This window comes from Oryctolagus cuniculus, chromosome 19, assembly GCF_051225735.1.
Source record: "Oryctolagus cuniculus isolate XC-2025 breed Fujian yellow rabbit chromosome 19, ASM5122573v1, whole genome shotgun sequence".
Classification (NCBI taxonomy): domain Eukaryota; kingdom Metazoa; phylum Chordata; class Mammalia; order Lagomorpha; family Leporidae; genus Oryctolagus; species Oryctolagus cuniculus.
This window is the reverse complement of record NC_142885.1, coordinates 32621156-32648690: the sequence shown is the minus strand read 5'-3', so window position 1 is coordinate 32648690 and position 27535 is coordinate 32621156. Positions and strand designations below refer to the sequence as shown.

Genomic DNA, 27535 nt, shown 5'->3' with positions numbered 1-27535 from the left:
ATCTCTAATCAGACTCACAGCTGACTTCTCATCAGAAACACTACAAGCTAGGAGGGAATGGCGAGATATAGCCCAGGTACTAAGAGAGAAAAACTGCCAGCCCAGAATATTATATCCTGCAAAGCTCTCATTTGTGAATGAAGGTGAAATAAAGACCTTTCACAGCAAACAGAAATTGAAAGAATTTGTCGCCACTTGTCCAGCCCTGCAAAAGATGCTTAAAGATGTGTTACACACAGAAACACAGAGACACGGTCATCAATATGAAAGAAGGTAAAGGAAGGAAACCTCACAGCAAAAGATCACAGGAAGTTCAAAACATATATTAGAAAATATCTTTGGAAAATGGCAGGGCAAAGTTACTACTTATCAATAGTCACATTGAATGTTAATGGCCTGAATTGTCCAATAAAAGACACAGATTGACTGATTGGGTTAAGGAACAAAACCCATCTATTTGCTGCTTACAAGAAACACATCTCTCTAACAAAGATGCATGCAGACTGAAAGTGAAAGGCTGGAAAAAGATATACCACGCCAACAGAAATGAAAAAAGAGCAGGCGTAGCCATCTTAATATTGGACAACATAAATTTTACCACAAAAACTGTTAAGACAGACAAAGAGGGGCACTATATAATGATTAAGGGATCAATTCAACAGGAAGATGTAACTATTATAAATGTATATGCACCTAATTACAGGGCACCGGTTTATTTAAAAGATTTGTTAAGGGACTTAAAGGGAGACTTAGACCCCAATACAATAGTACTGGGGGACTTCAATACTCCACTCTCAGAAATAGACAGATCAACAGGATAGAAGATCAACAAGGAGACAGTAGATTTAAATGACACTATAGCCCAAATGGATCTAACAGATATCTATGGAACTTTTCATCCTACACATAAAGCATTTACATTCTTCTCAGCAGTACATGGAACCTTCTCTAGGAATGACCACATACTAGGCCATAAAGCAAGTCTCAGCAAATTCAAAAGAATTAGAATCATACCATGCAGCTTCTCAGACCATAAAGGAATGAAGTTGGAAATTAGCAATTCCGGAATCCCTAGAGCATATGCAAAAACATAGAGATTGAACAACATGCTCCTGAATGAACAATGGGTCATAGAAGAAATTAAAAGAGAAATCAAAATTTTCTGGAAGTAAATGAGGATAACAGCACAACATACCAAAACTTATGGGACACAGCAAAAGCAGTGTTAAGAGGAAAGTTTATATCAATAGGTGCCTACATCAAGAATTGGAAAGGCACCAAATATATGAGCTTTCAATGCATCTCAAGGATCTAGAAAATCTGCAGCAAACCAGACCCAAATCTAGTAGGAGAAGAGAAATAATTAAAATCAGAGAAGAAATCAACAGAATTCAATCCAAAAAAAATTACAAAAAATCAGCCAAACGAGGAGCTGGTTTTTTGAAAAAATAAACAAAATTGACACCCCATTGGCCCAACTAACTAAAAAAGAAGAGAAAAGACCCAAATCAATAAAATCAGAGATGAAAAAGGAAATGTAACAACAGACACCACAGAAATAAAAAGAATCATCAGAAATTACTACAAGGACCTGTATGCCAGCAAACAGGGAAACCTATCAGAAATGGATAGATTCCTGGACACATGCAACCTACCTAAAGTGAACCAGGAAGACATTGAAAACCTAAACAGACCCATAACTGAGACAGAAATTGAAACAGTAATAAAGGCCCTCCCAACAAAGAAAAGCCCAGGACCAGATGGATTCACTGCTGAATTCTACCAGACATTTAAAGAAGAACTAACTCCAATTCTTCTCAAATTATTCAGAACAATTGAAAAAGAGGGAATCCTCCCAAATTCTTTCTATGAAGCCAGCATCACCTTAATTCCTAAGCTGGAAAAAGATGCAGCATTGAAAGAGAATTACAGACCAATATCCCTGATGAACATAGATGCAAAAATCCTCAATAAAATTTTGGCCAAGAGAATGCAAGAACACATCAGAAAGATCACCCACCCAGACCAAGTGGGATTTATCCCTGGTATGCAGGGATGGTTCAATGTTCACAAATCAATCAATGTGATACACCACATTAACAGACTACAAAAGAAAAACCATACGGTTATCTCAATAGACACAGAGAAAGCATTTGATAAAATACAACACACTTTCATGATGAAAACTCTAAGCAAACTGGGTATGGAAGGAACATTCCTCAATACAATCAAAGTAATTTATGGAAAACCCATGGCCAACATCCTATTGAATGGGGAAAAGTTGGAAGCATGTCCACTGAGATCTGGTACCAGACAGGGATGCCCACTCTCACCACTGCTATTCAATATAGTTCTGGAAGTTATAGCCAGAGCTATTAGGTAAGAAAAGGAAATTAAAGGGATACAAATTGGGAAGGAAGAAATCATACTATCCCTCTTTGCAGATTATATGATTCTTTATTTAGGGGACCCAAAGAACTCTACTAAGAGACTATTGGAACTCATAGAGGAGTTTGGCAAAGTGGCAGGATATAAAATCAATGCACAAAAATCAACAGCCTTTGTATACACAGGCAGTGCCACAGCTGAGGAAGAACTTCTAAGATCAATCCCATTTACATTAGCTACAACAACAATCAAATACCTTGGAATCAACTTAACCAAGGATGTTAAAGATCTCTACGATGAAAATTACAAAACCTTAAAGAAAAAAATAGAAGAGCATACCAAAAATTGGAAAAAGCTTCCATGCTCATGGATTAGAAGAATCAATATCATCAAAATGTCCATTCTCTCAAAAGCAGTTTACAGATTCAATGTAATACCAATCAAGATACCGAAGACAAGGATAAGTACCTGGCTCCTGCCATTGGATCAGCATGGTGTGCTGGCCGCAGCACGCTGGCTGCAGTGGCCATTGGAGGGTGAACCAATGGCAAAGGAAGACCTTTCTCTGTCTCTCTCTCTCACTGTCCACTCTGCCTGTCAAAAAAAAAAAAGATACCGAAGACCTTCTTCTAAGATCTGGAAAAAATGATGCTGAAATTCATATGGAGACACAGGAGACCTCGAATAGAGAAAGCAATCTTGTACAACAAAAACAAAGCTGGAGGCATCACAATACCAGATTTCAGGACATGCTACAGGGCAGTTGTTATCAAAACAGCATGGTACTGGTACAGAAACAGATGGATAGACCAATGGAACAGAATTGAAACACCAGAAATCAATCCAAACATATACAGCCAACTCATATTTGATCAAGGATCCAAAACCAATCCCTGGAATAAGGACAGTCTATTCAATAAATGGTGCTGGGAAAATTGGATTTCCATGTACAGAATCACGAATCAAGACCCCTACATTTCACCTTACACAAAAATTCACTCAACATGGAATAAAGACTTAAATCTATGACCCGACTCCATCAAATTATTAGAGAGCATTGGAGAAACCCTGCAAAACATAGTTACTGGCAAAGACTTCTTGGAAAAGACTCCAGAAGCACAGGCAGTCAAAGCCAAAATTAACATTTGGGATTGCATCAAATTGAGAAGTTTCTGTACTTCAAAAGAAACAGTCAGGAAAGCGAAGAGACAACTGACAGAATGGGAAAAAATATTCGCAAACTATGCAACAGATAAAGGGTTGATAACCAGAATCTACAAAGAGATCAAGAAACTCCACAACATCAAAACAAACAACCCACTTAAGAGATGGGCCAAGGACCTCAATAGACACTTTTCAAAAGAGGAAATCCAAATGGCCAACAGACACATGAAAAAATGTTCAAGATCACTAGCAATCAGGGAAATGCAAATCAAAACCACCATGAGGTTTCACCTCACCCCAGTTAGAATGGCTCACATTCAGAAATTTACTAACAATAGATGCAGGAGAGGATGTGGGGAAAAAGGGACACTAACCCATTGTTGGTGGGAATGCAAACTGGTTAAGCCACTATGGAAGTCAGTCTGGAGATTCCTCAGAAATCTGAATATAACCCTACCGTTCGACCCAGCCATCCCACTCCTTGGAATTTACCCAAAGAAAATTAAATTGGCAAACAAACAAGCTGTCTGCACCTTAATGTTTATTGCAGCTCAATTCACAATAGCTAAGACCTGGAACCAACCCAAATGCCCATCAACGGTAGACTGGATAGAGAAATAATGGGACATGTACTCTATAGAATACTATACAGCAGTAAAAAACAATGAAACCTGGTCGTTTGCAACAAAATAGAGGAATCTGGAAAACATCATGCTGAGTGAATTAAGCCAGTCCCAAATGGACAAATATCATATGTTCTCCCTGATTGGCGACAACTAACTGATCACCAAAGGGGAAACTTGTTGAAGTGAAATAGACACTATGAGAAACAATGACTTGATCAGCTCTTGTCCTGACTGTTGATGTACAATGTAGTACTTTAAACATTTTAGTATTTTTATTGTTCTAGTACTATTGGTTGAACCCTGTAATTAACACACAATTATTCTTAGGTGTTTAAATTTTAACTGAAAAGTGATCTCTGTTAAATATAAGAGTGGGAATAAGAGAGGGAGGAGATGTACAATTTGGGACATGCTCAATCGGACTTGCCCCAAATGGTGGAGTTAGAAACGTGCCAGGGGATCCCAATACAATCCCATCAAGGTGGCATGTACCAATACCATCTCACTAGTCCAAGTGATCAATTTCAGTTCACAATTGATCACACTGATAGGTCTAAGAGTCAAAGGAATCATACAAACAAGTCTAGTGTCTGCTAATACTAGCTGATAGAATGAAAAAGGGAGAGAACAATCCATCATGGGAAGTGGGATACACAGTAAACTCATAGAATGGCAGATGTCCTAAATAGCACTCTGGCCTCAGAACCAGCCCTTAAGGCATTCGGATATGGCTGAAGAGCCCATGAGAGTATTTTAGGCATGGAAAGCCAAGACACCCTGGGAAAAAAAAAGGAAGACCTAAATGGAATATCTCTATGACCCTGTTGGAATAAGATCGAAGTCGGCGAACTCAAAGGCTTCCATAGCCTTGGCAACTCATGACTAGAGCCTAGGGAGATTACTGATGCCATAAACAAGAGTGTCAAATTGTTGGGTCTACAACAGGCGTCGCTGTGTACTTACTTCTCATGTGGGATCTGTCCTTAGTGTGTTGTTCAATGTGAAGTAATGCTATGACTAGTACTGAAACAATATTTTACACTTTGTGTTTCTGTGTGGGTGCAAACTGATGAAATCTTTACTTAATATATACCGAATTGATCTTCTGTATATAAAGATAATTGAAAATGAATCTCGATGTGAATGGAATGGGAGAGGGAGCGGGAGATGGGAGTGGTGTGAGTGGGAGCGAAATTATTGGGGGGGAGCCATTGTAATCCATTAACTGTACTTTGAAAATTTGTATTTACTAAATAAAAAATTTTAAAAAAAGAAAAAAAATTAAGGAATACATAACTAACAAACCCATGGAGAGGAAATTAAGTAACAAACTATATAGATTCAAAAGGGAGAAGAAAGAAACTACTAAAACAGGAAACAAAGTAAGATGCTAAATTCAGGTAAAACATATCACAAAATTTTAAATGTAAATTAAGTGATCCAGCTATAAATCAAAATTTTCTTATTTAATGGAAAAACAGTTAATTATTTGCTACAACCCTTAAATGTTTAACAGTAAAAATGTTGAAAATATACCTACACATTTTGAATAGAATAGTCTCCTGAGATCTGACAAGACAGACTTTAATGCAGGAACTATTACTAGATATATTCAGAGAGATTTCATAATGATATAGCTATCAATTCAGTGGGAATATATAGAATTCTAAATTCTTATGTAGGTTAATATGGGAAGAGTTTTAGCACTTTTCCTTTTTTTTCTTAAAATTTTAAGCTTTTTTATTTAGTGAGAGAAAGAACTTATCTTCAGAAACAGAAAAGATTCAGGTGAAAACAACAAAGAAAATTAAGAATATGCTCATAACTCATAGTCATATGAATTGAACATGAGTTTTGCTGCACACAGAATATTTCATAAAATAAACTTTATTAGGGTGAGCGTAGTGGTACAGTAGGTTAAGTCAACACTTACAGTGCCCATGTCCCGTATCAAATGCTTAGTTTGGGTCCCTGCTACTCTTCTTTTCCAGCTTTTATGAGTGTGCCCAGGAGACACAGAAAATGGTCCAAGTCTTTGGGTTCCTGCCACCCTTGTGGAGTGAGTTCCTGGATCCTGACTTTGGCCTAGCCTAGTCCCAGCTGTTGCACATATTTGGAGTGTGAACCAGCAGTTGGAAAATCTCTCTCTCGCTTTTCCTCTCGCTGTTGCTTTTGATCTGCAATACCAATAAATAAATTCAATTTTAAAAAGATACACTTAATCAGCAGCCACTTCCCCTCCCAGGTGTAGGTTAGTCTTGACTAACTTGTGTTGACTAATGAGAGCCATGTGAGGAAGAAGTTGAAAGGGATAGCTTTTGTGTTACCATGTTCCCTTTTCCTTGTGCTATCATGGGACAGGATTCTACTATTCTTGCTTGGCTAGCCTGGGTAACAAAGATAGTATGACTTCTGTGAGCAGAGTCCTCTGCCACAAATGATGGACCTGTACAGTGAGTAAACCAGCAATCTGTTACTATAAAATCTTGAAGTCAGGTTTATCGCAAACATTCGTGAGGGAGAACTGAATGTTCATCTCTGAGACCAAGAGATGACCGCTCTCTGCTTGTCCTAAGAAGGTGATCTCCCCACACTCAGTGTTCCTCAGTTGTGACAGAAACCCATGGAATGCATGGCACCCATCTGGGCCCATCTGCACAATTTCCCAAGGGGGAAACAAGACATGACAATAATCTTCATGCTGCGCTGTGTCTCTGACCCAGGACTCTCATGTCTTCTGCCAGCACCTATCAAACAATAACAGGCTATAGGGTACGCAATTTCTTAACTTACAAGTGTGCAAAATCCCAGATTCACCATTGCACTGTATTATTGACTCAATTTCTATGTTTATTACTGACTCTCTTCCTATGTTTTACTTAGTAGCTACTTATTAAAACCTAACAATGTTATTTACCATTTATGGAATAAATGCATGAATAATGAACATTCTTAACCACAAGATAGTGAACATTTACAATGAAGTATGTTTCAGATTCATGATAGGAGGAGGAAACCATATTAGATGATTTATATTTTCAAGATTTATTTATTTATTTAAAAGTCAGAGTTACAGAGAGGCAGAAGCAGAGGCAGCAGCAGAGAAAGAGAAAGAGAAAGGGAAAGAGAAAGAGAGGTCTTCCATCTTCTGGTTCACTCCCCAGATGAACACAATAGCTGGAGCTGTGCTGATCCAAAGCCAGAAACCAGGAGCTTCTTCTGGGTCTCCCATGGGAGTTCAGGAGCCCAAGGACTTGGGCCATCTTCTACTTCTTTCCCAGGCCATAGCAGAGATCTGGATCAGAAGTGGAGCACCCAGGACTCAAACCAGCACCCGTATGGGATGCCAGTACTGCAGGTGATGTGTTTACCTGCTACATCACAGTGCTGGCCACAAGATTATATACTTTTATGAATGCTATAAGCAACTAGCACTGAAAGAAATTATAAAAAGGAAATTTAATAGGTAACACTTGTATAGAAACTACTTAGTGAATCTGTTTCCAAATAATTCAGGAGCATATTGTTATGATCTGTTTTCATAGGTTAATATTAAATAGAAATTTATTTTTATAGCACTCTGGCCTCAGAATCAGCCCTAAAGCCATTCGGATCTGGCTGAAAAGCCCATGAGAGTATTTCAGGCATGGAAAGCCAAGACACTCTGGCAAAAAGATCTCTGTGAGTGAGATCCCAGTGGAAAAAACAGGTCTTCAAAGAAGGAGGTACCTTTCTCTGAAGGGAGGAGAGAACCTCCACTTTGACTATGACCTTGTCTAAACAAGATAAGAGTCGGAGAACTCAGAGGGCTTCCATAGCCTTGAAAACTCATGACTGGAGCATAGGGAGATTACTGATGCCATAGACAGGAGTGTCAATGTGTAAAGTCAACAACAGGAGTCACTGTGCACTTACTCCTCATGTAGGATCTCTGTCCTTAATGTGCTGTACATTGATATTTAATGCTATAATGAGTACTCAAACAGTATATTTCACTTTGTGTTTCTATGGGGGTGCAAACTGTTGAAATCTTTACTTAATGCATACTAAACTGATCTTCTGTTAAAAAAAAAAAAAGAAAAAGAAAAAAGAAATTATCAATTCCCAACTTGACTCTCACTGGGATTAAACATGACAATAGTCTGATCTGATTTCATCATCATTTAAAAAAATCATCTATTATTTTTCACTTTATGTTTCTGTGTGGGAGCAACTGTTGAAATCCTTACTTAATGTATACTAAGCTGATCTTCTGTATATTAAGATAATCGAAAATGAATCTTGATGTGAATGGAAGGGGAGAGGGAGTGGGAGAGGGGATGGTTGCGGGTGGGAGGGACGGTATGGGGGGGAAGCCATTGTAATCCATAAGTCGTACTTTGGAAATTTATATTCATTAAATAAAAGTAAAAAAAAGGAAATTTATTTTTAGATACATCCATCAGGAATGTCATATGTGCATACATCTGTATGTTCTCTGAAGGTTGAGAGCAAAATAAAATAATTGCTTACATCTGAATCGATAGATTTGGTGAATAGTGATAGGTTTTAAGAGGGATATTATTTTTTCTGGTTGAAAATTGCTCTTCTCACACCTGGTAGGAAGACAGGATGTGAATGGCTGGCAGTGAGGCAAGATTGTTGCAGATTCTCTATCTTAGGAGAGTAGTGGGCTGGAGGGCTGGGGGGAAGAGGGTAGAGCTCATTAACGAGGTAGAGTGGGAGGAAATTAAAATCAGCTGTGGGTCAGAACAACTTTAAGAAGCAGGAGAATTGTGGCAGTGACTGCATGGAGTTCCTGATGAACAGATTGCAGAGTGAAGCAGTGCAGCCTGAACAGGCTGTATTTGCATGGGCGTTCATTGAGGCCTTCAGTATAGGGAGTCAGAGCAGGTAAAAGGAAAAAGGGCAAGGAGGGGAGCAAGGCCCAGGACTTGGAGGGCGAGGAGGGGAGCGGGCTTGGGACCTGGAGGTCATGAGTAGAGCAGGGCCCAGGCCCTGGAAGGCCAGAGGGGAGCAGGGCCAGTCCCTGGAGGGCAAGGAGGGGAGTGGGCCCAGGCCCTGGAGGGCCAGAGGGGAGCAGGGCCAGGCCCTGGAGGGCAAGGAGGGGAGTGGGCCCAGGCTCTAGAGGGCCAGAGGGGAGCGGGGTTTTGCCCAGAGAATGAGGAGCAGAGCTGAGTCCGGCTCTGGAGGGGGAGGATGGGAGCTGGGCCCAGTGCCTGGAGGGCAAGGAGGGCAGTGGGGTCTGGCCCTGGAAGGTGATGAAGGGAGCTGGACCCAGACCCTGGAGGGTGAGGAGGGGAGTGGGGCCAGGCCGTGAAGGGCGAGTAGTGCAGCAGAGCTTGGCAAGAGGGCGAGGAGTGGAGCAGGGCCCAGGCCCTGGAGGGCTAGGAGTGGAGCAGGGCCCAGGCCCTGGAGGGTGAGGAGGGGATGCCGGCTGGGCTCTGAAGGGCAAGGAGGGGAGCAGGACCCAGTGCCTGGAGGGCAAGCAAAGGACCATGGCACAGGCCCTGGAGGGCTAGAAAGGAAGCGGGGCTCACTCCCTGGAGGGCAAAGAGGGGAGCAGGGCCCAGCCCTGGAGGGCGGTGAGGGGAGTACAGCACAGGCCCTGGAGAGTGAGGAGGGGAGTGGGGCCCAGGCTCTGGATAGCGAGGAAGGGAGCGGGGTCCAGCCCTGGAGGGTGATGACATGAGCGGGGCCCATTCCCTGGATGGCAAGAAGGGGAGCAGGGCCAAGCCCCTTGAGAGCGAGCAGAGGAGCAAGGCCCAGGCCCTGGAGTGTGAGGAGGGAAGCGGGGTCCAGCCTTGGAGGGCTGTGAGGGGAACATCCTCCAGCCCTGGAAGGCAGCAAGCTGAGCTGGGCCCAGGCCCTGGAGGGCGAGGAGGCCTGCACCTTAGGAGAGCATTTTCTGGCCCTGGAAGGCAAGGAGGGGAGCGGGGCCCAGTCCCCAGAGAGCAAGCAGAGGAGCAGGGCCAAGGCCCTTTAGGGCAAGGAGGGGAGCTGGGTTTGGCCCTGGAAGGAGCTGAGGGGAGCAGGGCCCAGGCCCTGGTGAGTGAGGAGGGGAGCTATCAGGCCCAAATAACAAGATGGAGGCCAGGTCTAAAATAGGTGAACCATGATCCAGGCTCAGATCTCTCACCTCCAGGGCCGGGCCTAGCTCACCTGTTGCCTTCCAGGACCTGGGCCCCGTTCCCCACGCTGCCCTCCAGTGCAGGACCCCGCTCCCCTCCTTGCCCTCCAGGGCAGGACCCCGCTCCCCTCCTTGCCCTCCAGGGCAGGACCCTGCTCCCCTCCTCGCCCTCCAGGGCCTGGGCCCTGTTCCCCTCCTTTCCTCCAGGGCCGGACCCACTCCCCTTGCTTTCCTCCAGGGCTGGACCCACTCCCCTTGCTGCCCTCCAGTGCAGGACCCTGCTTCCCTCTATGCCTTCCATTGCCCTGCCCTGCTCCCCTTGCCGAGTTCCAGGGGCTTACCTTTCTCACTTCCTTGCCCACCAGGGCCATGCCCCGCTCCCCTCCTCGCCCTCCAGGACTATGCCCTATTGCCCTCCTCACCACCTCCACCTACAGGGCCTAGGACCTGATCCCCTCCCAGTGCTCCAGGGCCAGGCCCTGCCCCCTCTTTGCCCTCCAGGGCCAGCCCCCCCTCCCCAATCACCCTCAAGGACCAGGCCCAGCTCCCCTCCTCACAGTCCTGGGCCAGGCCCCCATCCTCTCCTTGCCCTCACGGGCCACTGAGTTCCCTTTGTCACCCTCCAGGGCCTGGTCCCCATCCCTACCTTGCCCTAAAAAGCCAGGTCATGCTCCCCTCAACGCCCTCAAGGGCTTGGCCCAGCACCACTCCTCATCCTACAGGGTCAGGCCTTGCTCCCATCCTTGCCCTCCAGGGCCTAGGCACACCACCCGCATCGCCCTCCAAGGCCTGACACTGCTCACCTCCATGCATTCCATGGTCTGGGCCCCGATACCTTCACTGCCTTCCAGGGCCTAGAACCGTTCCCCTTGCCAACGTCCAGGGCCTGGCCCCATTCCCCTCCTCACCCTCCAGGAACTGTCCCCGATCCCCTCCTCACCCTCCACATCCGCGCCCTCCATGGCCTGGCCCCCATTCCTTCCTAGCCCTCCAGAGCCTGGACCAAGTTCCCTCCTCGCCCTCCAGGTTTGGGCCCTGCTCCCAACCTTGCCCTCGAAGTCTGGGCCCAGCTCCCCTCCTCACCCTCCAGGCCCTAACCCAGGTCCCCTCCATGCCCTCCAAACCAGGCCCCACTCCCCTCCTCGCCCTCCATGGCCTGGGCCCATCTCCCCTCCTAGGCCTTCAGGACTGGGCCCTGCTCCCCTCCTCACAGTCCAGCGCCGGGCCCCACGTCCCTCAGGAACGGCCATCACTGCCCTCCAGGTCATGGGCCCTGCTCCCCTCCTCACCCTCCAGGTCAGGCCTTGCTCCCATCCTCGCCCTCCAGGGCCTGGGTCTCACTCCCCTCACTACCTTCCAGGGCTAGGGTCCACTCCCCTCAGGAAGAGCATCACTGCCCTCCAGGGCATGAGCCCCGCACCCCACCTTGCCCTCCAGAGCCGGACCCTGCTTCCCTGCCACCCTCCAGAGCCGGACCTGCTTCCCTCGCCGCCCTCCAGTGCAGGACCCTGCTTCCCTCCTTGCCCTCCAGGACCTGGGTCCTGCTCCCCTCACTGCCTTCCAGGGCCTGACCCCATTCCCCTTGCGAGCCTCCAGGGCCTGACCAAGCTCCCCTCCTTCCCATCCAGGACCTGGGATCCACTCCCCTCACTGCCTTCCAGGGCCTGGCCCCGTTCCCTTCGCCAGCCTCCAGGGCCTGCCCCCTCACCCCTCCTCACCCTCCAGTTCCTGACAACACTCCCCTCCTCGCCCTTCAGGACCTGACCCTGCTCCCCTCCTCACCTCCAGGCCTAGGCCCTTCTCCCCTCAGGAACGGCCATCACTGCCCTCCAGGTCATGGGCCCCACTCCCCTCCTCAACCTCCAGGGCCAGGCCCCGATCTCTTCCTTGACCTCCAGAGCCGGGTGAACTCATCACCCTACAGGGTCAGGCCTTTCTCCCATCCTCACCCTCCAGGGCCTGGGACCCGCTCCCCTCCTTGCCCTCTTGGGACTGGGCCCTGCTCCCCTCCTCACCCTCCAGGGCCTGGGTCTCACTCCCCGCACTGCCTTCCAGGCTAGGACCCACTCCCCTCAGGAATGGCATCACTGACCTTAAGGGCGTGGGCCCTGCTCCCCACCTCACCCTCCAGGGGCAGGCTATACTCCTTTTGCCACTTTCAAGTGCCGGACCCTGCTCCCCATGCTGCCCTCAAGTATAGGACACTGCTCTACTCCTTGCCCTCCAGGACCTGGGTCCCGCTCCCCTCACTGCCTTCCAGGGCCTGGCCCTGTTCCCCTCACCACCCTCCAGGGCCTGACCCCTCTCCTCTCCTCACCCTCCAGGACCTGAACCTGCTCCCCTCCTCGGCCTCCAGGACCTGGGACCCCGCTTCCCTCCTCACCCTCCAGGACCTGACCCCACTCCCTTCCTCGCCCTCCAGGGCTGGCCCTGCTCACCTCCATGCCCTCATTGGACTGGGCCCTGATCCCCTCACTGCCTTCCAGGGCCTGGCTCTGTTCCCCTCGCCACCCTCCAGGGCCTGACCCCGCTCCCCTCCTCGCCCTCCAGGACCTGGGTCCCGCTCCCCAACTCACCCTTCAGGTCCAGGCCCAGCTCTCTTCCTTGACCTCCTGGGCCGGGCCAGCTCCCCTCATCACCCTACAGGGTCAGGCCTTGCTCCCATCCTTGCCCTCTAGGGCCTGGGACCCGCTCCCCTCCTTGCCCTCTTGGGCCGGGGCCCTGCTCCCCTCCTCACCCTCCAGGGCCTGGGTCTCACTCCCCTCACTGCCTTCCAGGCTAGGGCCCACTCCCCTCAGGAAGGGCATCATTGCCCTCCAGAGCATAGGCCCCGCTCCCCACCTCACCTTCCAGGACCTGGCCCTGCTCACATCCATGCCATCATCGGCTTGGGCCCCAATCCCCCCACTGCTTTCCAGGACCTGGCCCTGTTCCCCTCTGTAGCCTCCAGGACCTGTCCCCACTCCCATCCTTGCCCTAGAGGGCCTGACCCCGTTCCCTTCCTCGCCTTCCAGGGCCTGGCCCTACTCACATCCACGCCCTCCATGGCCTGGGCCCTGTTTCTTCCTAGCCCTCCAGAGCCTGGGCTCTCCTCGTCCTCCAGGACCGGAACCTTCTCCCCTCAGGAACAGCCAACCCTGGAGGGCCCAGGCCCTCCTCACCCTCCAGGGCCTGGGCCCCATCCCCTCCTTGCCCTAAGGGGCTGGGCCACACTCCCCTGAACTCCCTCTAGGATTGGACCCAGCACCCTCCTCACCCTCCAGGGCCAGGTCATGCTCCCCTGCTCACTCTCCAGGGTCTATGCCTGCTCCCCCTTGATGCCCACAGAGTCTGGCCTCGCTCCCCTCTCATATTCCATGGCCCAGCCCTGCTCCCCTCTTTGCCCTGCAGGGCCAGGCCCTGCACCCCTCCTTAAAATCCTGGGCTAGGCCCCCCTCCCCACCTCACCCTCCAGGGTCAGGCCCCACTCCCCTCAGGCACGGCCATCACTGCCCTCCAGGGCATGGGCTCTGCTCCCTTCCTCGCCCTCCAGGGCCTGGCCTCATTCTCTCTCCACTTCCAGTTCATGGACCGTTCCACTCCACTTGCCACCAAGCAGGGCCTGACTCCGCTCCCCTTCTTGCCCTCCAAGGTCTGTCCCTGCTCCCCTCCTCACCCTCCAGGGTCAGGAACTACTCCCCTCAGGCATGGCCATCATGCCCTCCAGGATATGAGACCTGCTCCATTCCTTGCCTTGGAGGGTGAGGAAGGCAGCAGTGCCCAGGCCCTGGAAGGCAAGGAGGGGAGCAGGGCCTGGTCCATGAGGGCGATTAGGGGAGGGGGGGCCGGTCCTGGAGGACAACGAGAGGGCAGGGCCTGGCCCTAGAGGGCAGCGAGGGGATTAGCTCCCAGGCCCTGGAGGAGGAGGGGAGTGGGGCCTGGCCCAGGATGGTGAGGAGGGGAGTAGGGCCTGGCCCTGGAGGGCGAGGAGGGGAGCGGGGCATGGCCCAGGTGGGCAGCAAGGGTAGCACGGCCCAGGCCCTGGTGGGCAAGGAAGTGGGCAGGGTAAGCCCCTGGAGTGCAGCAAGGGGAGCAGGGCAGGGCCATGGAAGGCATAGAGGGAAGTGGGGTCCCGCCCTGGAGGGCAACAAGGGGAGTGGGGTCCAGCCCTGGAGGAAAGGAGGGGAGCAGGGCCCAGTCCTGGAAGGCTAGGAGGGGAGTGGTATCCAGCACTGGAGGGTGGTGAGGGGAATGGGGCCAGGCCCTAGAAGGCAGTGAGGGGATTGGGGCCCAGGCAATGAAGGGCATGGAGGTGAGCAGGTCTAGGCAGGAGAGAGGGGTGAGGCCATGGAGGGCAAGGAGGGGAGCCAGGCCAGGCCCTGAAAGGCAGTAGGGGGACGGGTTCAGGCCCTGAAGGGCAAAGAGGGGAGTGTGGTCAGGCCTTGGAGGGCAGTGAGTGGAGTAGGGCAGGGCCATGGAGGGTGAGGAGGGAATGAGGCCCAGGCCCTGGAGGGCGAGGAGAGCAGAGCGCATTCCCTGGAGGCCAGTGATGGCCATGCCTGAGGGCAGTGGGTCCTGACCCTGGAGGGCGAGGAGAGTAGGGGGGCCTAGCCCAGGATTTTAAGGAGGGGTGCAGTGCCTGGCCCTGGAGGGTGAAGAGGGGAGCAGGGCTGGGCCCTGGAGCATAAGTAGGGGAGCCAGGTCTGACTCTTGTGGGCATCAAGGTGAGTGGACCCAGGCCCTGGAGGGTGAGGAGGGGAGCATGGCCAGGCCCTGGAGGCCTAGGAGGGGAGCAGGGCTTGACCCTGGTGGGCAGCAAGGGCAGCTGGGCCTGGCCCTGGAGGGTGGCAGTAGGTGCGGGGACTGGCCATGGAGGGTGAGGAGAGGAGCGGGACCAATATCCTGGAGGGCAGTGATGTTCCTGAGGTGAGTGGGGCCCGGCCCTGGACTGTGAGGAGGGGAGCAGAGCCCAGCCCTGAAGGGCGAGGGGCGGAGCTAGGTACAGGCTGTTGAGGGTGAGGAGGGGAGTGAGGCCTGGTCCTGGAGGGTATAGAAGGGAGCTGGGGTCAGGCCCTGGAGGTTGATGAGGGGAGTGTGGCCCTGCCTTTAGGGTGAGAGGGGATGGGGGCCAAGCCCTGGAGGGCAAGGAGGGGAAACTGCCTAGCCATGAAGGCAAGAAGAGGAGTGGGGCCTTGCCTAGGATGGTGAGGAGGGGAGCAGTGCCTGGTCCTTGGGTGCGATTAGCAGAGGGGGCCCAGCCCTGGAGTGCAAGGAGGGGGCAGGGCCTGGCCCTGGAGGGTGGCAAGAGGATCAGGGCCAGGCCATAGAGGGCATGGATGTGTCATTGCCAGGTCCTTGAGGGTGAGGAGGGGAGCAGTGTCAGGCCCTGGTTGGTGGCGAGGGGATCCGGGCCAGGCCCTGGAAGGTAAAGGAGGGGAGCGGGACCCAGGCCCTGGAGGTGAGGAGAGGAGTAGGGTCCAGTCCTGGAGGGCGAGGAGGGAACTGAGACCAGGCTCTGGAGAGCTAGGAAGGAACGGGGCCCAGTTCATTGAGGGCATGGATGTGAGAAGGGCCACGTCCTGGAGAGCAAAGAGGCGAGCAGGGTCAGACCCTGGAAGGTAGTGAGGGGATCGGGGTCCAGTCCATGGAGGGTATGTAGGTGAGCATGGCCAGGCCTTGGGGGTCAAGGAGGGGAGCTGGGTCAGGCCCTGGTGGGCAGTAAGGGGAGTGGGGCCCAGGCCCTGAAGGCGTGGAAGGGAGCAGGGCCCAGCACTGGAGGGCTAGGAGGGAAGCAAGGCCCTTCCCTGGAAAGCAAGGAGGGTAGCAGGGTCCAGGCTCTAGAGGGCGAGGAGGGGAGCAGTGCCTGGCCCTCTGGGGAAAGGAGAGGAGTGGCGTCCTGCACAGGAGAGAGGCGGGGGTGGTGTAGGGTCCTGCCCTGGAGGTTGGCAAGAGGAGCAGGCCTGCCCCTGGAGGTGAGGAGGGGAGTGGGGCCCATGCCCTGGAGGGCAGTGATGGCTGAGGAGAGAAGGGACTGGCCGTGGAGGTGAGGAGGGCAGCAGGGCCTAGGCCTGGAGGTGAGGGGAGCAGGGTCTGTTCCAGGAGGGTGAGGAGGGAACTGGGCCCAGGCTTTGGAGAGCTAGGAAGGAACAGGGCCCAGGCCATGAAGGGCGTGGATGTGAGCAGGGCCGGGCGCTGGAACGAGGAGGGGAGCGGGTCAGGTCCTGGAGGGCCAGCAGGGCAGCGGGGTCAGTCCCTGGAGGGTGTCGAGGGGAACAGGGCCAGGCCCTGGAAGGAAGTGAGGGGATTGGGGCCCAGGCCATGGAGGGCATGGATGTGAGCAGTGCCAGGCCTTGGAGCGCGAGTAGGGGAGCGGGGCCGGCCCTAGTTGGTGGCGAGGGGATCTGGGCCAGGCCCTGGAAGGCAGGGAGGGCAGCGGGGTCAGGCCCTGGAGGGCATGGAGGGGAATGGGATCAGGCCCTGGAGGGCAGCGAGTGGATCAGGGCAGGGCCATGCAGTGCAAGGAGGGAAGCGGGGTCAGGACCTGGAGCGTGCAGAGGGAATGAGGCCCAGGCCCTGGAGTGCATGGAGGTGAGCAGTGCCAGGCCCTGGAGGGTGAGGAGGGAATGGGGCACAGGCCCTGGAGGGCAAGGAGGGGAGTGGGGCCCATGCCCTGTAGGGCAGTGATAGCCATGCCTGAGGGGAGCGGGGCCTGACCCTGGAGGGTGAGGAGGGGAGCAGGGCTGGGCCCTGGAGCCTGAGTAGCATAGTGAGGCCTGACCCTGATGGGCATCAACGGGAGAAGGCCCAGGCCCTGGAGGGCAAGGAAGGCGGCAGGGTCAGGCCCTGGAAAGCAGTGAGGGGAGCGGGACCCATGTCCAGGAGGGAAGTGATGGTCATGACTGAGGGGAATAGGGTCTTGCCCTAGAGGGCGTAGAGGTATGCAGGGCAAGGCCATGGAGGGCTAGGAGGGCAGCAGGGTCCAGTTCCTAGAGGGCCAGGAGGGTAGCAGGGCGTGGCCCTGGAGGGCAAGGAGGGTAGTGGGGTCCTTCACTGGAGGGAGGCGGGGGTTGCAGGGCCCAGTGGGTGGCAAGGGGAGCTGGTCCCAGCCAGCCGTGGAGTAAGGAGAGTGGAGCAGGGCCTGGCCCTGGAGGTGGAGGAGGGAAGTGGGGCCCGGCCCTCTTGGGCAAGGAAGGGAGCAGGGTCCTGTAATGGACCCTGGAGGGCATGCAGGTGAGTGGAGGCTGGCCCTGGAGGGCAAGGAGGGCAGCAGGGTCAGGCCTTGGAGGGCGAATAGAGGAGCAGGGTCAGGCCCTGGTTGATGGCGAGGGGATCTGGGCCAGGCCCTGGAGGGAGTGGAGGGGAGCGGGGTCAGGCCCTGGAGGGCATGGAAGGGAACTGGGTCAGGCCACACAGGGCAGCGAGTGGAGCTGGAGTGGGGCAGGACCTTGAGGGCATGGAGTTGAGCAGAGCCAGGCCCTGGAGGGCAAGGAGGGAAATGGGGCACAGGCCCAGGAGGATGAGGAGGGGGGCGGGGCCCATGCCCTGGAGGGCAGTGATGGCAGTGCCTGAGGGGAGTGGGGCCTGACCCTGGAGGGCAAGGAATGGAGGGGGGCCTAGCCCGGATGGTAAGGAGGGGTGCAGGGCCCAGCCCTGGAGGATGAAGAGGGGAGCAGGGCTGGGCCCTGGAGCCTGAGTAGCGGAGCGAGGCCCGACCCTGGTGGGCATCAAGGGGAGTGGTCCCAGGCCCTGGAGGGTGAGGAGGGAAGTAGGGTCTGGCCCTGGTCGGGGGCAATAGGAGGAGGGGCCAGGCACTGGACGACTAGGAGGGGAGCAGGGACCAGCCTTGGTGGGCTGCAAGGGGAGTGGGGCCTGGCCCTGGAGCGTGAGGTGGGGAACAGGGCCTATGCCCTGAAGGGCAGTGTTGCCCTTCCTGAGGGGAGTGTGGCCAAGCCCAAGAGGGCAAGGAGGGAGTCGGGCCTGGCCCTGGAGGGTGAGGAGGGGAGCAGGGACTGGCCTTTTAGGTTGAGGATGGGAGAGGCCCTGGCTCTGGAGGGCAAGGTAGGGACCAGGGTTTTGCACTGGAGGGTGGCAGGGGGAGCAGGGCCCGGCCCTTTTTGGCAGCAAGAGGAGCGGGGCCTGGCCCTGGAGGGTAAGGAGGGCAGTGGGGCTCAGGCCCTGGAGAGTAAGGAGGGAATGGGGCACAGGCCCTGTAGGGCGAGTAGGGGATTAGGGCCTATGCTCTAGAGGGCAGTGATGGCCATGCCTGAGGGGAGTGGGGCCTGACCCTGGAGGGTGAGGAGGGTAGGGGAGCCTAGCCCGGATGGTAAGGAGGGGTGCCGGGCCTGGCCCTGGAGGGCAAGGAAGGCAGCAGGAAAGGCCCTGGAGGGCGAGGAGGGGAGCAGGGTCAGGCCCTAGAAGGCAGTGAGGTGAGCAGGGCCCATGTCCAGGAGGGTAGTGATGGCCACGACTGAGGGGAATGGGGCCTTACCCTAGAGGGCATGGAGTAATGCAGGGCAGGGCTATGGAGGGTTAAGAGGGGAGCAGGTTCCAGGCCCTAGAGGGCCAGGAGGTGAGCAGGGCGAGGCCCTGGAGGGCAAGGAGGGGAGCTGGGTCTAGGCCCTAGAGGGTGAGTTGGGGAACAAGGCGCAGCCCTGGAGGGCAAGGAAGGGACTGGGGTCCTGCACTGTAGGGTAGTGGGGGAGCAGGGCTCTGCCCTGGAGGCAGGCAAGAGGAGCGGCCCAGCCTTGGAGGGCAAAGTGGGGAGCAGGGACCATGTCCTGGATGGCAGTGATGGCCATGCCTGAGGGTAACATGGCCTGGCCCTGGAGGGTGAGGAGGGCACCAGGCCCCAGGCTCTGGAGGGTGAGGCGGGCACCAGACCCCAGGCCTTGGAGGGCAAGGAGAGGAGCATGGTCCAGCCTTGGGGAACGAGGGAGGGAGCGGGGTCAGGCCCTAGAGGGTGGCGAGGAGAATAGGGCCAGTCTCTGGAAGGCAGTGAGGTGAGTGGGTCCTTGTCCATGGAGGGCATGGAGGTGAGTAGGGCCAGGCCTTGGAGGGTGAATAGGGAAGCAGGGTCAGGCCCTGGTTGGTGGCGAGGATTTCTGGGTGAGGCCCTGGAAGGCAGTGAGGGGAGCGGGGTCACGCCCTGGAGAGTGTGGATGGGAGTGGGGTCAAGCTCTGATGGGCAACGAATGGAGGGGACAGCACCATGGATGGCAAGCAGGGGAGCAAGCATGGATGGCAAGGAGGGTGAGGAGGGCAGCGGGGCTCAGGCCCTGGAGGGCGAGGAGGGGAACAGAGCCCATGCCCTGGAGGGCAGTGATGGCCGTGCCAGAGGGGAGTGGGGCCTGACCCTGGAGGGCGAGGAGGGGAGGGGGGCCTAGCCTGGGATGGTAGAAGGGATGCAGAGCTGGCCCTGGAGGGTGAGGAGGGGAGCAGGGCTGGGCCCTGGAGCCTGAGTAGCAGAGCGAGGCCCGACCCTGGTGGGCATCATGGGGAGTGGGCCCAGGTCCTGGAGGGTGTACATGTGAGCGGGGCCTAGCCCTGGAGGGTGAGGAAGGCAGCAGGGTTGGCCCTGGAGTGCAAGGAGGAGAGCAGGGTCAGACCCTGGAAGGCAGTGAGGGGAGCATGGCCCATGCCCAGGACAGAAGTGAGGGCCATGAGAGAGGGGGGTGGGGCCTTGCCCTAGAGGGCATGGAGGTATGCAGGGCAGGGCCATGGAGGGCTAGGAGGGGAGCAGGACCTGGCCCTGGTGGGCGGCAAAGGGAGCGGGGCCCAGCCAGCCATGGAGGGAGGAGAGTGGAGCAGGGCCTGGCCCTGGAGGGTGAGGAGGGAAGTGGGGCCCGGCCTTCTTGGGCAAGGAGGGGAGTGGGGTCCTGCACTTGAGGACAGCGGGGGAGCAGGGCCCTGCCCTGGAGGGCAGCAAGATGAGCGGGCCTGGCCCTGGAGGGTGAGGAGGGGAGTGGGGCCCAAGCCTTGGAGGGCAGTGATGGCCATGTCTGAAAGGGGCAGGGCCCGGCCCTGAGGGTGAGAATGGGAGCAGAGTCCAGCCTTGGAGGGCGGCATGAAGAGCGGGCCTGGCCCTGGAGGGTGAAGAGGGGAACAGAGCCCAGGCCTCATAAACAGGCATCGCTGTCAATCAGGGCATGGACCCTCTCCCCATGTTGCCCTCTAGGGCCAGGCCTTGCTCCTCTTGCTGCCCTCCAGGGCCGGCCCCTGCTCAACCTGCCACTCTCCAGGGCAGGACCACGCTCCCCGCCTCACCCTCCAGGGCCAGGCCCTGCTCGCCTCCTTGCCCTCCAGGGCCTGGGCCTGCTCACCTTGATGCCCACCAGGGTTGGGCCTTGCTCCCCTACTCACGCTTCAGGGCCCAGCCCTGCTCCCCTCTTTGCCCTCCAGGGCCCTGCAGCCCTCCTTACAATCCTGGGCTAGGTCCCCCTCCCCTCCTCACCCTCCAGGGTCAGGCCCCACTCCTCTTGGGCACTGCCATCACTGCCTCCCGGGCATGGGCCCTGCCTCCCTCCTAGTCCATCAGGGCCTGTGCCCCATTCTCTCCTTACCATCCAGGGCCTGAGCCCCAAGGCCCTCCTCACCCTCCAGTGCCTGAGCCCCATGGCCCTCCTCACCCTCCAGGGCCTGAGCCCCACGGCCCTCCTCACCCTCCAGGGCCTGAGCCCCATGGCCCTCCTCACCCTCCACGGCCTGGCCCCATTCCCTCCTCACCCTCCAGGGCCAGGCCCTGCTCCCCTCCTCATCCTGCAGGGCCTGGCCCCACTCCTTTCCTTGCCTTCCATGGCCCTGGCCCGCTCCACTCGCTGCCCTCCAGGGCCTGACCCCACTCCACTCCACGCCCTCCAGGGCCTTACCCCGCTCCCCTCACTGCCTTCCAGGGCCTGGCCCCGTTCCCCTTGCCACACTCTAGGGCCTGGCCCCTCTCCCCTCCTTGCCCTCCAGGGCTGGGCCCTCCTCAACTCCTTGCCCTCCAGGGCCAGGCCCCATTCCCCTCCTCACCCTCTAGGGATTGGACCCTGCTCTCCTCCTCACCCTCCAGTGCCAGGCCCTGCTCCCCTCCTCGCCTTCCAGGGCATGGACCCCCCCTCCCTTCCTTGCCTTCCAGGTCCAGGCCCTGCACCTCTTGCTGTCATCCAGGGCCAGGCCCTGTTCCCCCTGCCACCCTCCAGGGCCGGGTCCTGCTGCCCTCCTTGCCCTCCAGTGCCGGGCCCTTCTCCCCCAGCTGCCTTCCCGTGCAGGACCGCGGTCCCCTACTCACCCTCTAGGGCCAAGCCCTGCTACCCTCCTTGCTCTGAAGGGCCAGGCCCCATGCCCCTCTTGAACGGGCATTGCTGTCCTCCAGGGCATGGGCCCCGTTCCCCTCTCTCCTTCCAGGGCCAGGCCTCGCATCTCTTGCTGCCTTACAGGGCCAGGCCCTGCTCCTCCTGCCGCTGTCCAGGGCCTACTCTGCTCCCCTCCTTTCCCTCCAGGGACAGGCCCTGCTCACCTCCTCGCCTTCCAGGGCCTGGGCCCTGCTCCCCTCCTCGCCCTCCAGGGATTGACCCTGATCCCCTCCTCGCCCTCCATGGCCTGGGCCCAGCTCCCTTCCATGCCCTCCAGGGCCAGGCCTCGGTGCCCTCCTCGCCATCCAGGTCCAGGCCCAGCTCACCTCCTTGCCTCCAGGGCTGGGCCCCGCTCCCCTACAGACCTCCATGGGCTGACCTTGCTTCCCTCCTCAACCTCCATGGCCCTGCCCCACTCCCCTCTGCATCCTCCAGAGCCTGACCCTGCTGCCTTCCTCACCCCCCAGAGCTGGGCTTTGCTCACCTCCTCACCCTGCATGGCCTTGCCCCACTCCGCTCGCTGCCCTACTGGGCCTGACCCTGCTTTCCTCCATGCCCTCCAGGGCCTTACACTGCTCCACTCACTGCCTTCCATTTCCTTGCCTGGATCCCCTTGCTACCAACCAGGGCCTGACCCCACTCCCCACCTCACCCTCCAAGGCCTGGCCCTGCTCACCTTTATGTCCTCCATGGCCAGGGCCCTGATCTCCTCACTACCTTCCAGGGTCTGGCCCTGTTCCTGTTGCCCTCCCGGGCTTGACCCCGCTCCCTTCCTCAACCTCCAGGTCTAGGCCCCCCACCTCTCGCTGCCTTCCAGGGCCGGGCCCCACTCCCCTCCTTGCCCTCCAGTGCCTGGCCCTTCTGCCCCAGCTGCCTTCCAGTGTAGGACCCTGGTCCCCTCTTTGTTCTCCAGGGCTGAGCCCTGCTCCCCTCCTCTCCTTCCAGGACCAGGCCCTGCATCTCTTGCCACCACCCAGGGCCAGGCCCTGCTCCCCCTGCCACCTTCCAGGGCCTACCCTGCTCCCCTCCTTGCCCTCCAGGGCCAGGCCCTGCTCCCCTCCTCACCATCCTGCACCAGTCTCCCCTCCCTTCCCTGCCCTCAGGGCCTGACCCTCTGGCTTCCTTGCCCTCCAGGGCCTGGGCCCAGCTCCCCTCCTTGCCCTCTCAGGCTGGACCCTGCTCCCCTTGTTGCCCTCCAGTGTGGAACCCCACTTCCCTCCTCGCCCTCCAGGATCCGGCCCCACTCCCACACTTGCCCTCCAGGGCCTGGGCCCTTCTCCCATCCTCGCCCTCCAGGGCCTGACCCTGCTCCCCTAGCCTCCCTTCAGTGTGGGACCCCACTTCCCTCCATGCCCTCCAGGGCCTGCCCCTGCTCCCTCTAATATTTCTAAAACCTATAATAAAGTTGATTTCTGAACTCTGGAAAATTGAAATTGTGTTAAGTAAAATGCAGATCATGCATTGGGGAGATCATGTGCATTTGGTCATAAAGTTTATAATCACTGTCTAGTTATAGTGGAGAGTGAACATGATGCATACAACTATGGTGAGGTATGAACGCCTGAATCTAACACCGAACTGTACATGTAGTGTTAATGACCATGCTAAATTCTAACAGCATTTGAATCACTAGAAATATTGAAAAGCACCCAAATATTTATAAACCTCGCATCTGTATTCACAGTAATGATGCTAAAAGTACAATGTGTAACATTTCCCAGTACGCATTTATATGCATTTCCCTTTCACAAACACACATGAATGCACACACGTACAAATCATAGAAGCTTAGGGGTTCAGAAACAAATATTTATGGACTTTAGGCCTTCATTATAGTTTATTGACAATTGAAAATAACCAAGTTTAATACTAATTTATATGTGTTGACATTTTTGTAACTTTGAACCCACTATGCTTTCCAGCATGATTAGCAAGCCAACGTCTGCTACATCTTCAAAGGGACTCTTAAAAATCGAAAGTTTACAATGGTGCTTAAAACAATCAATACAAAGTAGGTGGTTCTGAGAATGTCTATAAATAGTGTCAATTGCTTGGCTTCCAATGCATTTGATTGTTCTCCAAGCAGTGTGGGAACAGGTTATAAACTGCCCACTTTCAGTTAAAATAACTAAAATTGATTAATTGGTGTAATGCTGGTTTTTTTTGGTGGGGGATATACAATATATATTTTAAGTATGTTCTTTCAAATTAGTGAATATAAGTATGTATTTCCTAAAAATCAGAACTTATTCCAAAACAGGACATGATTTGGGGACATGAATTTTATTAGATGTTGCATTATATTAGATTTTTGTAGAATGGCAAATATTTTATTTATAGCTACCAACTCATAAAACATTTGTTGTGGAACAGTGTTTGTCTATATGCCTGGCATTGTAGAATGACAGGTACACAGTGCACTTAATAAACTGAAAGTTAAACTCTAAGTTACATCTTACTCAAACTGATTGTGCATCATATTGTAATTTTTCCTAGATATTCCATCATTATGTTTTACTATTCATTTCTGTGTTAGAGTTGTGTATTTTAGTATTTTCTTTAGAGTAGAAAAAAATACTCTGTTGCATCTCAAAGATTAAGGATAATGTTGAACAATTTAAAAGTCTCAAAACTATAGAATCTATTTCTTGGAGTAGTAGATTAATTTTGGGGTAAGAACGCTTCGAAATGAAGATGCTTTATTGTTGAAAGCCATCAATAAATGAAAGGAAGAATGTAAATAAAAATGGGAATATTTTCCAGTTCTGTGTAAGTCTCTAAAATATTTGAAAAGGAAAACCATTAAGTGCAAGATATGACAATATATAAGTTTTCCTTCAGATTAGAAATTTGATGCTAAATATTTAACATTTAATCTTTATTTAATAGTAACTATGAATGGAGGCCATTATGTTGACACCCTGTAAGCTGATTTCTAATCTTAAACTGAAAAAAAAAAAAACATGTTTTGTTCATTACCCCTTTTCCCTCTGTGCTTGAAAACATTGGCTTTTATCACAACACTGGAAGTATATCGAAGCCAGGAGCCAGGAGCCTCCTCCAGGTCTCCCACGTGGGTGCAGGGGCTCAAGGACTTGAGCTGTCTCCTACTGCTTTCCTAGGCCACAGCAGAGAGCTGGATTGGAAGTGGAGCAGCCAGGACTCAAACCGGTGCCCCTATTGAAACCTTAAGTTTTAGCCTTCCCAATAAAAATAAATCTCAGCATCATTTAAAATGTTGGCTACTGCCATTGAGTGAACACAATGAAATTTGACAAAACGCTTTACTTGGGTGTAAGATACCATTCTCTGAATCAGGTTTTATGATTACCTAAGTCATTTTTCATCCTTGTTTTATGAATATAAACATCGATACATTTTCTTAGCTTCAGATTTTGAACATTCCAGTGATGTAGCTCCTGCTAACAAAGTGCCTGAATATTTTGGTACCTCGTAGCCTTTTAATGTGTCATATCTGGTCATATACACATGGGATCTATTATAACTTAGAGATAGTTTCCATAAATAGAATAATATTTTGGATAACCACTGATGAATTGAAGAATCTATTTCCTCTTCAAATTTTTTTTATTTTAAGGCAATTTTGTGAAATTGAATTTTACCTATAGTTTTATTTGTCTTTGTGTCCAGGTAAAGTAATAAATAAAATAGCTCCAATTATACCAAGCACCTGCATATGTTTCTAACTCTACCGTTTGAGGTAAGTCAGCTTGAGCATGTCCCGAATTGCACATCTCTTCCCTCTCTTATTCCCACTCTTATATTTAACAGTGATCACTTTTCAGTTAAGTTTCAGCACTTAAGAAGAATTGTGTATTGATTACAGTATTCAACCAAAAGTATTAAGTAGAACAAACAAAAAAATACTAAGAGGGATAACATATCAAGTTGCTCATCAACAGTCAGGGTGAGGGCTGATCAAGTCACTGTTTCTCATAGTGTTCATTTCACTTTAACAGGTTTCCTTTTTGGTGCTCAGTTAGTTGTCACCTATCAAGGAGAACAAGTGGTATTTGTCCCTTTGGGATTGGCTTATTTCACTCAGCATAATGTTTTCCAAATTCCTAACAGGGATCACTTTTCAGTTAAAATTTAAACACCTAAGAATAATTGTGTGTTAATTACAGAGTTCAACCAATGGTACTAGAACAAAAAAAATACTAAAATGGATAAAGTATTACATTGTACATCAACAGTCAGCATAAGAGCTGTTTGAGAAACAGTGACTTGACCATGTTTGTATATTTTCACTAAAAATCATTAGAATACTTATTTTGAAAAGCTGAAGTCTTAGGCATTTGGATGAATATACAAAGGATTTTCAAAAAGTGGAAAACAAAATTAAAAGTTCATCTTGGTGCAAAAAGTTTTGAACACAGTGAATAATTTTTTTCAAAACACACACTTTCCCTAAACAGTTTGAAGACACTTCATACTTCAGCTGCCATCAAAACAAAAGTAGAAAAATAATTTTTTTCATTCCAGTCAATGAAGCTGGATTAATACAGTGATACTAACTTGAACTATAAAAATTTTTATGTATAAGTCTACCATGATGACACTATTTTAATAGAAATATTTATAATCTGGAATTATTTTTTTCAGATTGTGTTTGCTCATCTTGAGATGAAGATAAAGAAACATGTCTCCCCCAAATCTTCCTCTTATTTCAACTCACTCCAATCTTCTTAGTATATTTGAATGGTAATGGAAATGTGTTGACTTTTGGAGTTCTGTACTTGTCCTTCCATTTTCTACAAGATGTGTCCATTATGTATCTGTTGTCTTTTTTGTTCCATTACTAAATTTGTGGAATTTTGGTATGAAATATGCAGTGAAACTCTCAAAGAAAATAGTATATAAGGCATTACAATTACTATAAAATCATCAAAGATTTTTCCCACATAAATATGTGTATATAAATGTATATGCATATATTTATATGTGTAAATGTGTATTACTATTTATAGGTACATGGCTCTTATTTTCCACTATGATGTCTATTTTAAAAATTAAAATGGAAATCATTTGTTGTGATGCACCTGTTAAGCCATTATTTGGGATGTCCATGTAGTGAAAAGTGTCTGCATTCCAATAACACCTCCACTTCCTATACAACTTCCTGCTAATGCTCACCCTGGGAGGCATCAGATGATATATGAATTACTTGGGTCCCTACCACCCAGGTGGGAGACCTAGGTGGAGTTCTTGGCTCTTGACAATGGTATGGCCCACTCCTGGCTGCTGTGATTATGGGGAGTGAACCAATAGATGGAAGATAATCTCTTTCACTCTCACTGTCTCATTCTGCCTTTCAAATGAATAAAAACAAAATAATTTTTAAAAATAAAATGGTAAAATGTCATATGGTGAGAAAGAAAACCAACGGACATACTTTCTCTTAAATACAAAGTGGTATTCCTAAAATCCGTACCTTCTTCTTAGGATTTTCTCATGTGAAATTTCACATGACAGATGGATGCTGGTATTACAGAATTACTGTACCTCCTGTGGGGAGCAAACCGGACTAGACTGTTACTGGAATTAAGACTTATTCTATGCATCTGCTCTCCCACAATATGGCGCTGGGAGAGAAGTAAACAGCTTCCGCACAGCTGCCTCCAGTTCAACTAATTAACTGTAGGACTTGCTCCTGATTGGAGAGCAGCGTACTCGGCGTGTGGGCAGCCGAGTTGGGATTGGCGGAGGAGGACTATAAAGGAGGAGAGAAACGGCATGCACCGGGAACATCTATGGGGAACATCTAGCTGAAGGAACACCCGTGCAGCCCCCGAGAGACCCGGCCGGCGGTGTGCCGCTCCCCTGCGGAAGTGGGGAATGCGGCCAGGGGGAACTGCCCTTCCACGGAGGTGGAAGGGATAGTAGCCAACCCG

At 52.4% G+C, this 27535-nt stretch overlaps 1 long non-coding RNA gene across 1 annotated transcript; it reads left to right on the top strand.

Moving 5' to 3' along the window:
- Nucleotides 1-8892: 8892 nt before the first annotated feature.
- On the top strand, nt 8893-26813 carry LOC149120469 (uncharacterized). Its single transcript, XR_016226354.1, has 3 exons — nt 8893-9071; nt 25272-25341; nt 26247-26813. It is a non-coding gene; the product is annotated as an uncharacterized LOC149120469 (long non-coding RNA).
- Nucleotides 26814-27535: the final 722 nt, after the last annotated feature.